Source organism: Egretta garzetta, unplaced genomic scaffold, assembly GCF_000687185.1.
Source record: "Egretta garzetta isolate BGI_Z169 unplaced genomic scaffold, ASM68718v1 scaffold329, whole genome shotgun sequence".
In the NCBI taxonomy this organism is placed as follows: domain Eukaryota; kingdom Metazoa; phylum Chordata; class Aves; order Pelecaniformes; family Ardeidae; genus Egretta; species Egretta garzetta.
In genome coordinates, this window is record NW_009269999.1 from 4,846,718 (window position 1) to 4,859,011 (window position 12,294).

The following is a 12,294-nucleotide window of genomic DNA, read 5'->3' on the forward strand; positions in this document are numbered from 1 at the left end:
TTCCTGCTGTCTTGCAAAAAACATAAGCTCTTTTTCATAACTTCTTAACCTAAAAACATAATTCAGCTCTCAACAAAATTCTTCTTTGTTCATTTTAGTATTTATTAGAGACAACATACATATTGTTCCAAGCCCTGCCTTTTGTGAAGTCTTGTAATACCTTTAGACAGATATAACTTCATACTTTTTAGAAGTGCCCTCCATTCTTTTTGATAAACAGTATTAGCGGGGCAGGAAGCATTCTGCTTGCTTGTTCACAATCATTTTAATGCTTCTTTAAGATCACTGGGTCAGGTGGGGCCTCCCTGAGAAAGAGAGACAATCTGCATTCCTTGGAGATATCCTGCCTATGCTCATGTCTAGGAGGTTCATGAAACTGCACAGTATGGCAGTTGAGAAAATTCCAGTACAGGGACTTGCAGCCCAAGCAAGGAAGCTGCAGTAAGGAGCAGGGAGCAGGCTACCTGACCTTACACAAGATAGGAAAAACTCAGCAGATCAGAGGGCACTGTACAGTTCACAGCTTAAAGTCACTGAATTAACTGTAACCAAGTGGAAGCAACAGTGTACTCACAATGACAACATGGGCAGAGAAAAAGTTGTTAAAAAAATTTTATTCTTCTCTATTCACTGAGTTTGCAGTACTTAAAATGTAATGATCCTAACAGTTTTTGTAATAAAACTTGGCACTTTTTTAATTAAAAACATTTGGTCTCCCTTGAGGAGCTAATTATAAGGAGAAAGCCTAGGCAGAACCTCATGAAAATTATGACCAACTCAGGATCCCATGCCCCTGTAGTTATTAAATTTATTGCTATTTAAAAAAAAAAAAAAAAAAGTGTAACAGAGAAGAAAGTTAACTATTACCACCAATCCTACTTCAACTACATAACTTCAGGTCAGAGATCAGAAAAAAAAAAAAAAAACAAACACAACAACAATTTTAATATCACAGACCAAACATTCTCAAAATTATGCTATATGTACACCTAGTGGTTCAGTTATCACAATGGCAGTGGTTCAGAGAGATCCATACCCACAGCACTTGGGCTTTTTAAGCTGAAGGTATATGCAGAACACTGACCTTGAAAAGATCTTAACTCCTATTAAACTCTATCTGAAGTAAAAAATTTTTTAAACTAGATAAAAGACTTAAATCAACAATAAAAACAAATACCGTTTGAAAACATTAAGCACCCCTTTGTTTCAGATACAGTAATAAATGCAAGTGCTTACAGTAATTTCTAATTTTTTTGGCAATTGATGCAATTTTAAACAGGAGAGGGAATTGTACCCTGAAAGGAAAAGAGTAGCTTACTTGTCAAATATATGCAAGATTCTCTGTCAAACACTTAGACAAAAAGTCACTGCTGATTTTTCTTTTCCAAAGATAAAAGAGTCAATTGCAGAAACAATACACTCCTCCACAGAAGTTATATACATATACTCATTTTAATGTAAGCAATGGATAAAGCTTTCTTCAGCTTTACAGTCCCTTTTAACTATTAAGATAACATATTAACCAGAAACACAGCAAAATAAGAAGCTACCTTTTGTCTTATCTGAACTAACCAAATGTCTTTGTCAGATAAAAAATTATCTTAGCAAATGAACAGGACAATTACAGAAGAGAGAAGTTTTATTTATTCTTGTTTACTTACTGTATTGACCCCACACCACTCTAATCCAATATAGGCACAGTCAAGAATGTATAATAAAAATTCAAACATCAACTCTTACACCAAGCTTGACCTTCCTCCAGAGTAATAAGTTAATAATACACTGATAGGCCTTGCAGAACAGAAACCTCTTTAAACAAGAGGAAAAAAAAAAAAAAAAAGAGTGAGAATCTGTGGAAGCAATATACTAAAAGAACAGACCGTGGAAGTTAGCAGGACATAACTTACGTTAAAAAAGAAAGGATTTCTGACATTGAATGGCTTCTTACACTTGCAAAGAAAGTAGCAACAAAATCCAGGAGTTTAACCTAGATTAATTCAGCTCATGAGGAAGGGGAAAGGGGTTCCTAAACCTGTAAGTGTCTAACAGCTAAAGGAATCAGCCATTGAAACAGATGATTTAATGAGGTAATGCATTCTCAGTTGCTCATTCCCTTTAAACTGAAGCACTAAAAATGTCTACAAAAATATATAGTAGTCAGTCAAGAGGTTGAAAAGGATTGGGTTTCCTGCCCTGAGTTAGTCAGATGAGAGCTGATGAAAACAACTGGCCCATCCCTTCCTTAACAGAACTTAGAACTTAGTATGTTCTTAACAGAGTACAGAACTTAATACCCCTAATTCTGTGAAACACTTCTGGAGATCAGTAAACCTCTAGAACAAAGGCGGCCAATAACCTTAGCCTATGAAGCTGCACACAAAAATTTTAGCATGGTCAATAGCCACATAAGTATGAGAAGATAAAGTGCTCAGAAGCTTCCCTGAACGACTTCCAGTAGCTGGGGATTTCTATTAACAAACAGCCCCCCATCTCAGCATGACCCACTACTGGTCACATGATGTGATTCTAAAATGTAAGTTGCATTTAAACTGCATGTAAGCTACAGATTTGCCATCACTTCTGTAGAAGAATGGACCCCAAGGCACTCTAGCATGACCCAGCTAAAATGTATTCAAACATGCTTACCGATCTTGCTGATCGTTCAGACAACCTTTTAGCCACAACAGCCAAAATTTTGATTTTTTTTTTGTCTCCAAAAGCCACAAAAAGAGTTATTTTAAAAATAAGCTAATGCTTTCCACAGTTTATCGGACATTTCTCTTTCAATCAAGCTGAACTTCTCATCAGAAGCTTAAAGAATTCTAACATCTCTCAGAATACACAACAGTAAGGTAACATCTTCCATACTGCATGTGGTTCCACAGCCAAGAAATTCACAAAGTAATGAGATGTTCCCTCCACCGGCCCCCCAGATATTACTTTGTTTCATAGTTTTGCATTAGAATCCAAATTTATCTGAATCAGACATACAAATGTTTTGCTTTCTCTTTCAGTGCTTCTCTGGGACCAAAGTACAGCTGCCTCTTCTACTTGGGGGAAGTGCAGCTTCTTATCAGTAGCATAATCTAGATACCTTGGGGAAGGAACAGAGTGGGACAAAAAAGATGAACAGCCTTTAGCTAATATTTGATCTTTCCATGGTTGTTGGTGCTGAAGCTCTCCACTAAATCTTCTCTTCCACAAGCTTCCCCATGTCACTCCTTAATGGCTGCAAACATCAGACGCAAGATCAGAGGTAAGATCTTTCTTCTTTTGGCTCACATCAAAAGCAACATGCAAAAATCTAATAATCCAAAAACTTAACATCAGCCTGTTCACAACTCAGCTGGATATTTATAAATCAAGATGAAAAACAAGCAGATAAGAGAGCTGCTGAGTTTGCAATAGTTATGCAAAAATGCATGACACTTGGCAGCCATAAAAAAACTGGACTGCTAGTTGCAACCAGGTTTTGCAAACTCAAAGCTGGGGAAAAAAAGAATCACAAAACTGAGGTAAAAGCCTTCCTCGTTACACATGGAATGAATGGAAACTGGGTGATTTGACAACCCAGTAACAGAAATGCCAGAATACAATTTTGTGTGGGCCACGTCAGGGAAAGAATGTCTGAAGTGATCATTATCTACATAATCATATAAGACTTGCTTTGTATCACCATTTTTTAATCCAAATTGAACTGTGTTTTCTGCGGTACCTTTATTAGAACAAGAAAAATTGCATTGAAAATTGTAAATACTAATATTGCCATATGATAAAGAAGCATTTGCCTTAAGTTTAATTCCACTATGCCACAATATATGTATATTTACATACACCACATATTTACCTGTAAAACTTCCCCTTGGCACTCCAATTTTCTTTTAAACACTATTCTATTTTCATAGATAATAAACACTTTGACTTTAGGACACTGAACTTCACACACTACAAAGCACAATAAAGAGAACTGATCTATAACTAATGAGCTAATTCAAGTGAGGGAAGCAATTTATGTGGATTAGCACATAGGTTCATGCTGTCTAATTTACACTGGTTTATAGCTTTCATGGAGCTCCATGCCACCAAAACTTGATTGCTTCCCACATCTGATCTTCACCATTACCATGGCTGAAGTACACTGCTGATCTAAGATCTATTCTTTTATTTCAAAGTGAAAAACTCAAAAGTACTCAAAGTACTTTGTACAATAGCAAGGCTATGAATAAAACAGGACTGTGAAAGTTGCAAGTCAAAACCTCACATAAAGCTGCCAACAGCTTTTCCTCTCAAAATTGGTGTGACATATTATTAAGGGAAAATGACAGATGAGTTTAAAACTTACTGAATTTAAATCACCTTTGAAGGTATTAGCTTTTTGTTTAACTCCTTTTATGTCACATATTAAGATTACACTGTTAATCTGAATTCTCATTTTTATTTATAACATAACTATCACTAATTCATAAATTTGCTGTCAAACCACCGTGAGTGTTAGAAACTATAAGCCTTAACTAGTGAGCTATTTTCTTCAATATGCAGGTTGGGTTTGTGTGTGTATGTAACTATCAATAGAAACAAAAGAAATCTGTTTGAATTTTTTTAACAAAGAATAATTTATTTTATAAACCAAACATTCTAAAAAGAAGTCCAATTAATTTGTCATATAAAGTCTGTAATTATTAAAACAATATGAATACCATATTGTAAAAAAGTACTTAAAAGCTAAATTTGCATATTTTCTCACATATAATTCTAGTGAAATCCCATTCAAGTATTTCAGACTAGCAATAAGGAACACAATGCAGGGTTTGAAATATCCTTTTTAAAAAGGTCAAGCACTAGGAAAAACCTACAATCATGTCTTTTTCTTACTGTTTCCTAGCAAGCTTACAATACTATCCACAAGGCAAGCCATTAAATTCACAGAATCATTGCATATAGACTCATTATTTGGGAGAAAAGCAAATCTTCCTTTGTTGTGAATACTTTGTAATAAGGATGTGACTATACCATGGCCAGCTGCCGCTGTGTTTGGCAGTCCTCCAGTAGCATCTCACAATTCCTTGAACTTGCAAGTTACGCTTTATATCTACTCTCTTTCATACGAGATATTCCCTTCTTGTTCCTACTTTCAGTGTAGGGTTTTTTTAGCCCTTCCCTTCTACTTCCTTTATTTCAGCCTAATTTTATGGACCATACCAAGAAAAAATACAAGATGGCCATTATTGCCCAGGTTGGTATTCGGGAGCGCTCTCCATGGTCCTGAGAAACATTCAACGGGAGCTACCCTCTCTGGGAGCTCTTTTGCGGAAGAAGTCTGGCTAAGACCCAGGCACAGATAAAAAAATCTAGTGCCAGTCGGCTGGAATCTTGTTTTAGCAAAGTGAGTCTCAGGACAGAACAACGTAGAAAGGTAAAGGGGAGTCTGGATGGCATTAGAGTTCAGCTCCACAGAAAGGGAGGAGGATAAAGGATCTACATCTCTGCTCCTGAAGTTATTCACAAAATCAAAAAGCAGCAATGAATCAAGAAAACAATAAAATCAGTCTATGACCCCCATTTGAAAATTACAAACTTACAATTAAAACAAATGGCAGCAGAAGCTAAGTAAAGGGCAGGGCCTTACCCCTAATGCCCCAAACATTATATACAGGATTATCTACTGTGAGGTGTTCAAAAGTGAAGTGCTGTTTTTTAAAGTTGGTTTTGCTAAAATCAGAAGATTTTAGACAGAGAAGAACACTGGACAGACTTTTGAAGACCTTGAACAACTCCATCTTTGGGCTCATAGATCAAGGGGCACTGAGAAAAAAGAAAATTTTGAGACAGAAATGGTCCCATAAATCTGATAGTAGATGACACCAACATCATTCTTATATGGAGATAAACTTTTTGATGACAGGGATTCTGAAGGATAGAAGGCAGAAGGTTATAACAGTGAGACATTAAAATATCACCCATATAAGATAACAAGCTCTTTAATGCTAGTGAAGGCCCTATGGTGACATGACTGCCGAGTGCAAAGACAGAGAATTTTATAACAAAACTAGATAGTTTTTTAGAAAATGCTGGGAAGGAGCTGGTGACTTCAAGTCCACACCTACTCCCAGAAACAAGACAGGACAGTAGGAAAGAAGTCTCTGGAGTACAACTTAAGCTGCTTTATAAAAGATTATAATGACCTGGTTTTCCTCCCCATGAAACATATAAACCAAGCAGAGAGGGGGTGATGAAGCTTAATTGGAAGATACTAAATGGGTAGGCTACAGAATTTTTGAGAAGCAAATTCTTACATGCATAAAATCTATAGCAAAACTTTTCAAAAGCACAATAGAACTAAAAGACTTTACAGAGATTCTGCAGGGCCAAATTATGTTTGAGCTGTAACAGGATCACAGCAGGAAAGCTAAATGAAGTACATGCATTAGTAGTTACTAGGAAGAAACTTAAATTTACCCCTACATTGAAATCTATCTTCACAAAGATGACAACAAAAAAGTTCTTGCAGTTTGAAATGCCAGTAAAATGACCAATAACAAATCATCATGACCAAACCATGAAAACTGTGTCCACATACCTATTCTAATGGAGTGCAAGTAACACAAAACCATTAAGAGTTTCACAGTATCTTATCACTTAAGATTCCGTACCAAGGGAATAGAATTTTTCAAAAAGGCTTTAAGGAGGACCTGAGAAACAACAGATCAGTAAATGACTTCTACATCAGATGAATAAGAGGAAACTACAACACCCATCAGAAATAGTAGGCACATGGATAAACACCAGATACTGGGAAATAATCAGCATTGGTTTTGTGAGGGAAGTCATGCCTCAGAAGGTGACTAAGTTTTACAACCAATCAAATAATGAAATTAAGGGAGATCTGGTTGATATCACGCATTTGGATTTTCAGAAGGCACCATTAAATTGTGAAATTCACTGTAATTAAAATGTGTTTGAGTTTAAAAAATTGGGTATGTTAAAAAATGGACTTGAATATTCTTGCTAGAAAAATCCATCCATGGATATTATACTTCATCTGTCTTAGAGTGACCCAGGTTCTGGAAGCTCAGAATGTAAGCTAGAACGATTATGGCTGCTTGCTTCCACTTCTTCCACAGATAACTGCTACTGACATTTGAGAAGGACAGGAAAGTTTTTCAGATAAAAGCTTAGATCAAACTGACTGTTTCTGGCTGGATCTTATGTAGCCTTGATCATTGCTGAAAATCTGTTTGCATAAGTGAAGAACAAAAGTGAAGGAAATTGCAACAAAATACAGCAAATCAACACTGCCACAGAATTCAGCCCATTCTGACAGAGCTTTGATACAGTTCTTAGAGTCTTCAAGATACCACATACAACAATCCTGAACTTCTGAAGCACCAAAGTTAGAGACTATTTTTGTTGTAACAATTGCGAAGGTAATTATAAGGGAGTTGGCTGGAATGATACATAGTGCACATGTATGCATTTGTAAGTAGGCAGCATGAGCGGAATTCTGCAGATACACAACAAACACACTGCTGGAGAATCTAGGGCCACCTTTTGTAAAACTAAGTCTTTGCTAATAGAGATTACAAGTTAGTAGAGAAAATAAATTTTACTTTTCAGACCACTTTCTCTCATACTCTTCTTCTTATGAAAAGCAGCAGCAAACCACAGAAAGAAAGAAGCCACAATGTGACCAGTCATGTGAAATCAGAGAAAGATGAGGGGACATCACACAGCCTCAGCATTTCCTCAGAGGAGATGTTATGAAAGTTGTTCGGATGGTAAAAAAATACAGCCACGAAACATTACTTTTTACCTGTAGTTTATAAAATGGCTTATTTATAAGTATCAGGGCTTACAGGCAAACCATTACAAGACACATTTTGTCTGATTACTTCTTCTAATCAGAACACTAGCCATTCCTCATAGCAAATTGATTGAAAAATACCAATAATTAGTTTTATAAATGAAGTAATTACTATGCTCTTCTATGAAATAATAGGGCATTATTATGACAAACACAGCTAAGGGCTCCAAAAAGCAGGCTATTCAGAAAACATGATCAAAGAAAATTTGTATTTGTTTGCTTCCAACCAGTGTAGTATCCCAAAAAAATCAAATCCTTTAAAACACAGAAGCAATCTGAAAACTTTAAGTACTACAGAAAAAATACTGACATTATAATATATACTGAATGTTTGAAACATCACTATTTCTTCCGATGGTCAGCTTTAAAATGTCCTTTCTGCAGGCATGCAGTGCCTTGCAGATGAATCAAATACTTCTGCTCGCCATAATAAAATAAGCATACATACAAATTTATGCCATGTTTGAGCAGAAAGCATCGATTAGTTGGCCTCCTGACTTACAAGAGGTAAACTTATTTTTCTGTGATTTTTTTATGTCCCAATGAAATCTGTGTATGTGAGAGTGTTCATGTCTTAATTTACAAATCATGACATTTCATGTGTACATTTACTATTTAAAGTATAGGCAGACTGTACTTCTCAAAACAGTGTAATAAATAAAACTGTGCTCATGGGGTGCCACGTGCTGTGCTGGCATAATTCAGTCCTCCTGTATTGAAAGGACTTACTGTTCCTGCTTTGTACCTCTAACTTAGATCCTGATCCTGCAACTGCCATCCACAGAAGCATCCATACACACCCAAAGTGCCAGCTACAATCAATATACAAGAATTCTCAGAAACAAACAAAACAGAACCCCCGACTACCTATGTAATTTCACACATTTTAATTTTCCAAAAGTGGCCCAAGTTATTTCTAAATCTTTTCAGAATGATATTCAGTTGTCGATACTCAGTCATCAATTTGGAGGGGAACTATTCATTTTTACTTTTTTATTTACATGCATTGGTGTAAGTGATGTCAAATAAATAAACTATTTACTAAATTCACTTATCAGAGGGGTGGGGAAACAGAGTACTAACACCACATTCTCAGTGCAATAGTGCCTGGCCTATTTCTGATCACATTATATAGAGGAAAAGATTGAGACTGCCAAAACATCAAAACCCACAGGCTTCATTTAAAATTTAATTAATCACAAAGCATTGAAGCGGGAAGTAGATTCAGATACTAAAACTTGTTTTCAAAGTTCAGGGAACACTATATGCTTTAGATTCTAAAAATTCTTAATGTCTGCTATTCAAATATCCCAGAAGTGCAGTACATGGAGAAACAGAAACTGAAAGTTAGACAAATAACATTGATGAAGCAGTAACTGATTTTCTCCCCTCTCTCCATCCATCACCACAGTTTTAACACAATACTACCAACGTAACAAGCACTGGAATTCTTTCTTTAGAAATGATTCCTTATGCTCGACTGAACTTTTCAGATATAGCAGCTCTCCAACAGCTTTTGCCTTCTGCAGATACATATGCTTTTATAAAGACTGAATGAAACAGCTACCAAAATCCTGACTGAATTGTACTTTACAGTCTTCTTGTTGTCAACCTGCATAACTTGTAAACATCAACTTGTAAAGACATCAGAATCAAAATATCTAAGCATAATACTGCAGTATCTCAGATGCAATTCTAACTCTGCCTCTTCTGCTCATAGTTTATTCAAGCTTGAATAAACTTGGACCACATACATCTGTTTTTTTCAGATTTTTCATAAAGGCATCAACTTGAAATGAAAAGTAATACTAATTTGAATACATTTGTAGACTGGATCTAGTTTTTCAGATGCTGAGCAATAACAATTTCACCTGAGGTTGAAAATGCTATGATAACTAGTTCCTCTCAGAAACAGTTTTATCGTTTCTTACGCCACCTTTTCATGTGTTGATTAATACCACGTAAATTATTTCAAGACAGTTAGTAGCTGCCACTGCATTTATCTAGAGTAGAACCTTAGCCTTTCCCTTTATATAGTTAAACATCTTGTATGGCAAAAGGAACACTCACACTGAATTTCTTTCAGAAAATGTTTCACAATTTCGTGATAACATTTCTTCTATTTAAATTCAGAAGAAAATAAAAATGTGCTAATTCCTTCATTAAACTAGAACACCTAGGTTAAATGAGAATATCGTGCTTTTTTTTTTTACCTAGAGTGGCACTACTAATCTCTTCTGTCATTGCTGTCTTACCTTTCAATACCACAGTATCTGCTCAACACAAGTGAACATTAAGTCTTCTGTTATGGTCAGTGTAATGCTTTAGCAGTTTAAAGTATTCACAGGACTGGTGACGAGGTGTTCTACTTCACACTATGATCATCACTCCTCAGAAGCATAAGTGATGATGGACACCAGCGTCCATATATCAGGTCAAAACCGATGTAAGCTTTTTTAAATAAACAAAAACAAAAAGAAGCTACCTGAATGACAGCCAGATGAATTTTATTATCTATTTACTAAATAATCAATATTGGAGACAGCAACACTGAGGGAAAGAAACTGAAGAGAAATGTAACCGGGCACGTACAAAAAAAATTCATGTAATATCACGACATTCTACTACTGTAGCAGCCCCGGGTATTTTTATTAGATAATGACTTTCAGAAACTAATTTTCAAAAGCAGGTATTTGGCAGAGTATTTTTATTGTCCTTTGGAAAAAGGGGACTGATGGGCATATAATTTATGATTGCAAACTGCCACTGGTTATTTCACAGAAATACACATGACATTACAAAAAAAGTCCTTTAACTGACTTATACAAGAAACAGTACTTCGTATGTTTATACAGAATAATTTATAAATGGTCTAAGTATTTATTAACAGATTTCATAAGATTTCTCTAAGAAAAACTCTCTGTGCAACAACAGATGGAAGAGAAATTATGTACAATGAGTTTATCTCACTGTGATTTGCATAGGTGGCTCCAGAGAGAAATAACAGATATCAGATCCAGTTGTCATTAACCCAAAAAAGCCTGAGTTTGGGGATCTTTATTTCTTTCATACACAAGAAGTTAAACTTTTAAAAACACAGATGCAATGGAATAATTATTTCAAATACACCAGTATACCTTGCTTATTATAGCAATGAAGGTAGATGGAAGTCTAAACAGCATTGGGTGATCAAAAATTCAACTCCAGTATTTTTTAAAAAAAACGCACTGTCCCAATATGCTTTTAATGGATCTGTTAACATTTTCCAAAGTGCAAAAGGGATTCCTGATGCTAGCAAAAATAATAGTGTACTGACAAACACATGTACAAACAAAAAAGAATGTTTTCAGTTGTTTCAGATTACTAAATAATAACTTTTTAAAGAAGTCATGCATAACTATAAAAACATTCCTGTGTTGTCAAACGCAAGAACAGGCTTTAAAAAATATTACTAGAATATTCGTATTACAATACACAATAAGAAATTATATGTGCAATAAACAGCAACAACGGCCAAACAAAATGTGCTTCACTTAAGCAATGCATATTAAGATCATAACCAAGAAAATGGGAACAGTCAAGGCCATTGTTTTGAATTACACCTTGAATGCAGTGAATTGAGTTTAACTCCATCTAAAAACTCACCCAAAAATCTTCATTTTCCTTGAACCAGAAATGAACCTAAAGCAATATTTTGACATTTGTTAAACCTGAATCTGAACAAATTGAACTGAACTGACAAATTTGCTGGTTGCTATTTAAGTGTATATAAAACAATATCCATCAAATAGAAAATGAGGCAGGGGGAAGGGGGGTGTAAAAAGTTCTTTACTACCAAATTCAGCTTAATGTTTTTGGAGTGTAAAATAATTTTTTTAGTCTTTTCACATAGTATTCCAAAAGGCTTCCACATACTGTGCTGAGTAACACAAATAGCCATATTGTCATGAAATGCTACATGCACAGTATCATTCAGATTTATTTTTTTTTTATTCATTACCTAACCACAGGACACCTCTTCCCAAATCTCAATACGTACTCATTTCTAACTTTCTTCACTCCTAATCTATGTTAGAGACGTGCACAAAGAAATGACACTTGGAAAGCTTTCCCATATGCAATATAGCTTTCAGAACAGTTTGGCATAAGCTTTTTTTCTTAGTTTTTTTGTTAGTTTGCTTGTTTTCTGGTTCAGGGCACTTTATAGTTTTAAGTGTTATGCCTTCGCTCCTGCCCCATTCTCTCAGATTTTCTCTGCTTGACAAGAAAGTGTATTATAAACCAAAACTGCTGAACATGAGGATATAAATAAAAAGGCATGAAACCAAATTAATCATTACAATCACACACCATCAAAACATTCCTTACATAGTTCTGATAATGCTAGAAATGAAGACCATTTTAAAGTGTTCAGGAGACCATTATCAATAATA

At 35.3% G+C, this 12,294-nt stretch overlaps 1 protein-coding gene across 1 annotated transcript in view; it reads right to left on the reverse strand.

Annotated features, from left to right (window-relative positions):
- The window catches only part of FUT8 (fucosyltransferase 8), a 112,123-nt gene that overhangs the window by 87,520 nt on the left and 12,309 nt on the right, over window positions 1-12,294 (reverse strand).